Source organism: Eretmochelys imbricata, chromosome 9 (assembly GCF_965152235.1).
Source record: "Eretmochelys imbricata isolate rEreImb1 chromosome 9, rEreImb1.hap1, whole genome shotgun sequence".
NCBI classification, from domain to species: domain Eukaryota; kingdom Metazoa; phylum Chordata; order Testudines; family Cheloniidae; genus Eretmochelys; species Eretmochelys imbricata.
In genome coordinates this window covers 41281474-41287473 of record NC_135580.1, presented here as the reverse complement: position 1 = coordinate 41287473, position 6000 = coordinate 41281474, and positions in this window count along the sequence as shown.

The window sequence follows — 6000 nt, the reverse complement described above, 5'->3', positions numbered from 1 at the left end:
TTGTTGGCTCATAACAAGTTTTATTCCACTGTTTTAAAAAAAAATGCAATGATCTTGTATATTGTCGCATGTCAGCTCCATTACTACCACATATGATGAAGAGTCTGTATGTCCAACAGGATATACAACAAGGTGAACTCCTGTATATTTTACTGTATTTAAAGGAAAAAAGTATTATAGGAAATTGATAGATTATGGGGGGAAAAATGAAGACTCAGTAGGCTGACCTGAATGTCAAAACAGAGACATGGTGGGTGAGGTAATATTTTTTACTGGACCAACTTCTGTTGGTGGAAGAGACAAGCTTATGAACTTCACAGAGCTCTTATTCAGGTCTGGACAGATTAAGCATGAGAGGCTAACATGTTGCAGGAGACCACTTAAAATGAAGTGGGCAATTGACACCTCTGCTGTCATAGGACAAAGGAGGATTAGTAGGTTATAAAATCTTGTAATAAGACATAAAATTAGTGTCTCTGAGCCTGTGATTTTTAGTGTCTAGCAGAGTTATGAATTCAGTTTCCCAGGTTCATCTCTTGAAAATGTTGTACATAGGTTTCCTTTGAGGCTGAAGACTGAGGTCCGATAAGGAGTGATTCCTTGAGGAAAGTGTTCATCCAGAGGTGATAGGTTTTTGTCTTTATGTTTGTGACTTCATTCAAGAGTGTAGTGCTTATCTGGCTTCACCATTTGTTGCACTGGATGCAGTATACGGTATTTTGTGATAGGCATGCGTAGGCTCCATGAGTCTTGGGAGGTATGTCTGTGGGCATAGGGGCTGATTTCCCATCTTTCCTGTGGGTGCTCGACCCCCCCCCCATCTGCCATTGGCCCTGCCCCCACTCCACCCTTTCTATGAGGCCCTGCCCCGCCTCTTCCCACCCCCATTCCAGCTCCTTCCCCAAATCCCTGGCCCAGCCCTGCCTCTTCCACACCTCCTCCCCTGAGTGCACCATGTTCCCATTCCTCCTCCCCCCTCCCTCCTGGAGCATGGTAACACTGTCAAACAGCTGTTTGGTGGCAGCTGGGTGGGAAACACTGGGAGGTAGGCAGAGGAGCAGAGATGCGGTGCACTCAGGGGAGGGGGAAGAGGTGGTGAGGGGAGCTTGGCTGCCAGTGGGTGCAGAGCACCCACTAATTTTTCCCTGTGGGTGCTCCAGCCCCGGAGCACCCATAGAGTCAGCGCCTATGTCTGTGGGAGGAATATTCAGAGTCTCGTGACTCTTTGAGCTGTTGTGTCCTGGTTTGTGTGGAGCTTGGTTCTGATGAGCTTAGCAAGGTTTGGGGGTTATTGGTCCAAGAAAAAACATTGCCTCACTCAGCTTGTCTCTTATCCAGGGCCCAACACAGCTACAACAATACTGCAAAACTGAATGTCAAAGACCACTTTAATCTCAGCCTGTTGACCTGACCTAGGTTGATGAGATGAAGGACACCACATTCCAGTTATCAGTGCTTTGTAAATTTTGCTTGTCTTGAGTCTGCTCCTAAAGAACCTATGAAACAGAGGTCTGATTTCCCTCCTGGAAGGCAGCTATTACTTGTATGACAGTAACACCTAGACAATGCACATACACACAGTCCTTGGCCTGAGGTGCTTACTGTTGAAAAAGACCATCCAGACTCTAAGAAACAGAGCATTCCTATGTAACAGATGGGGAACTGAGTGATTAAGGGCCAGATTTTTTTAAAGGTATTTAGGCATTGATTTCAATGGGCATCAAGCACCCAAATACCTTCAAAAATCTCTCTAAATGTCTTGCTGTACATAATACAGGATGTTTGTGGTAGAGGCAGGAATTTAACCCACCTCTCTTGCTTGCCAATCTACTACTTCAACCACTCATTTCTCTCCCTCCCATTGTAGTAATCAGTTAGTTTTAAGCCACATCCACCTTGAAACTTTACAATGAACCAAATAAAACCTTGTCTATCACATGCTGAAAGATCTTTTAATGGATTATATATGATGCTTTTATAATTTCTTCCACTTGATGCCCTTTGGGGAGATGCAGCAAAAGATCAGTATTTTATTAGTGTTAATACTCACATTTTTCCTGTTACAACTGCTGTCAGCATTATAGGCTTTAGTTTGCAAGGGTTTATAACCTAGATATAAAAATTCAACTTCACTGAAACTTTGCACAGAAGCTTTCACACCAGGAATGAATTTTAGAAATCTGCATATTTCATTTTGTCAATTTACAAAAACAAAACCCTCAAACAAAAGAAGGGAGGAGTTTGAGTGTATTGTTCTCCTGTTCCTCAAGTGAGATAGGAGACAGTCATTGTATAACCCTCTTTTTTTTTTTTTAGGGTTTTCATGCAATTTATCTAAGTCTGTAAATCTTCCTGAAACTGGTGCAATTCCACAACACTTCAAAAATTTTCATTGACAATTTTAGTGATTTTTTTTTTCTCCATGATCTGCATGTGGGTGAGAAAAAATCAAAAAGCTACCTTCACTCAAAGTCCCATTCCAGATTTTGTAAAAAGCTCCCTAAATAAGAGTTGTTGGTGTCACCCAAAAACCTAGTCTAAACCAGGAGATTCCTACTTCACTCCCTGGCCAAGACAGGAATAGACCTTAAACTGCTTTTTGGTTATGTAGTACTAAATATTTAGTAGTCAGGTAAATAATCATTTTGTAGCTGGAGAAATGGAGGGCTGGTGTTAAATTATTTGCCTAAGGTCAAACAACAACTGCTAGAGCAAGATTAGGAGGAACCATCATCTGTCCTATTGCTAGGCCTATACCTAATCCACTAGACCACAATGCCTCCTGTGTAAGCCACTTAACCTTTCTGAGTATTAGGATTGTTATTTATCAATCTACTTGTGGTTGTGGACCTCTTATATCCAGTATATTTTCACATTTTCTTTCGAATAACTATAATCACTCTCCTGTTACAACAAGGCAGAGAAATTGAGACAGGTTAATTGACTTGCCTAGAAAGCACTTCATTTTACAATCTGATAAATAGGATAATGATTTACCTTCTTAATATAACCAGATAAGGGCCCTGTGTGAAGGGGTTTCTATCCTGTTAAGGGACAGTCTGGACCTAACAGTCTGGGTGCAGTCAAGGATTCATGCTAAGCTCTGGGGCTGGACTATATAAATACAAAGGAAATTGAACAGAGGGAAAGATTAGAAGTCATACATGTAGGATTCAGGTCACTAGTCTGATCTGTATTCTAATATAAATATTTCTAGCTTAGGCCTCAGACCAAGAGCCACATAACCCAGTTCATAAGACCCTTATCTCAGAGCAACCAAACTCAGCATAAAAGTTTTATATAAAATTTTTTTAACTATAAATCAACAGGAATCAATGTAATGTTAAATAGTATTTGAGCAGGGCTAGGTGAAACTGCTGAGAAAAGATTGAGAATTTACTTAAATGTTTCCACTATTTGATTTAATGCAATTCCACACTTCCCCCTCTGCTCCCCCATTATTTGTGTGTAAAATTTTACTATAAATTTGGTTGCTCTGACTCAAGGCTGAGGTAAGGGCCTTTTGAACTGTGTTAAATGGCTCTTGGCCTGATGCCTACAGTAAAGGGAGAAAGCCAGCCACCCTGTAAAACTCCTTCCTAGAATATTAAGGAAACTTGGAGTTCTGACTGGTGTTGGAGTCCTTAAAGGGAGATATGTGGTTGTGTTTTTTGGCACTCCTCTTGGATTCTGTACACCTTCCTTCTGGAACTGCATCTGCACACATGCACCTTTACTCCTGCATGGAGTGACACTGAAGCTATGGGATCAGAGCCACTGTGTGCAGAAATGTGTATAAATGAAAAGTATTGTTGGAGACAACAGAAGGAGTAGAGCTTAGAACCTCTCTATCACTGTGTCTTTGCAGAACACCTCTTCCAGAAGCTTTCATAATTCACAAGTGCAACTTTTCAAGAAAAGGTGGCTTTCCCAGATTTTGGGACACTGTTGTAAATCACACACTTGAAATTCCAGAAACACACAAATAAGAGGGGGAAGAGTGTGAAATTAGTTAGTGAAAACATTTTAATAACTTCTCACAATCTTTTCCCACCAGTTTTACCTGGCCCTACTCAGAAATACTATTTTATAAATTAATTTAATTCCCATTAATTTGGTCACTTTTGCTGCTGTATTCAGCCCTTTTCCCCTGCACCTTTCCCCACCACCAAATAAAAAGCTTTTTTGCTTTAGAATTACAATAATAAATTGGCCCAGCTTTGCTAGAACATTTCAGGCTGGAAAAGCAACCGGGGAGAGATCTCTGATGGCCATCTGGACAGAGCTGCTCAGGTGTAAGCTAGGTGTACACTTAAAATGCTATGGGGCACAGCTGCAGCTACTGCCATTATCGTGCTTCCGTGTAGATGCTTACTACAGTAATGGGATACAAGGAAAATGCTCCCCCCCCCCAATTTTTTATAAACATTTTTTTTGACATTTGACTTAATTTTTTTAAGTGAAAATCTTTTTTTTTTTTTTAATGGATTTTCCTCAATTGGTGCATAATCTTAAAGCCATTTTGTTTGGTTGGAAAAAATGTTTTCAACCTTCTGGCTGGAAGCACCACTGCCCTTGCTTCCTGCTGTTCTTTGGTGGGCCCTAGCTCCTTCAGTGTGCAGGTTACCATGTGTGCATTATGGAGTGTCTGAGAACATGCCCCATAATACATAATAGTAAAATCCTACATTGAAACACAGGAGGCAATAGACAGAAGCCAGGGCCAATCCCTGCTACCAGCTGACTAATTTCCCCATGTATCCTTGCCACACTCCTCTCCAGTAGCATCCTGGCCTCCAGGTGCTTCTGTGGATCTCAGTTCTTTTGGACCTTATGCTATATCTACACTAGAAATGCTACTGCTGCAGTGTAGATAAGTAATACAGTGACGGGGTTCTTCCATCACTCTAGTAAATCCACTATCAGAGAAGCAGTAGCAAGGTTGATGGAAGACCTAGTAGTGTCTACAATGGGGCTTAGGTTGATTCCCCCCGCCAGTATATTTCACAGGGTGTGACCTTTTTTGTACCCCTGAGTGATGTAGTTAAGCCAACCTAACTTTGTAGACCAACCCTACAGTTCCACTCTTCAGGGAAATCTATGCTTAACAGGCCATTGGCTAGTGGTACCTACAGTGCCTTCATCTCTTGGATCCTCCAAGGAAGTTTTTCTGAAACTCAAACCTGCACTTGAAATTGAGACAAGATTCACACAAAAATTAATTGACATTTAGCAAGTCTTTGGATGAAACTCAGCACAGGTTCAAAGTTCTTTGGGGGTGGGGGGGATGAAATCAGGCTACTTTTGTATGCAACAAAGGCCTTTACATCTGAATTAGTTTTAAAACTGCCCATCTGTAACATGATTTTTCTGGTGGAAAATCTTGGGGCTTTTAAACATTTGGACCTACTACCCATCATATATGGGGATAATGTCCTCATTACCTTACTCAAGAAGTAATCCCACAGACTCTTTTGGAATTAGTCATGTGAGTAAGACCAGAAATATTTAGCCCATGATGCCTTCTTATGAGCTTGAGAAATTGTAAGCTGGACAAGAGCTATACAAAACTTCTCCAATTCTGAAATTTTAGTTGTTTCAAGATTTTAGAAATTTGAAAGAAGAATTTAGATTTTTTTTTTTAATGGAGCTGTTTGAAATGTTTCATATTTTGAAAAAGAGGTAGAATATGATAGACGGGTCTAGGTGGGATATTTGTGCTTTATTCAATTATTTTATCAGCAACTTTAAGGCTCTAAGTATTGTATGTGTTGACATAAAATCATAGAACTGGAAGGGACCTCGAGAGGTCATCTAGTTCAGTCCCCTGCACTCAAGGCAGGACTAAGTATTATCTAGATCATCCCTGACAGGTGTCTGTCCAACCTGCTCTTAAAAATCCCCAATGATGGAGATTCAACACCTCCCTAGGCAATTTATTTCAGTGCTTAACCACTCTGACAGTTAGGAAGTTTTTCCTAATGTCCAACCTAAACTGCC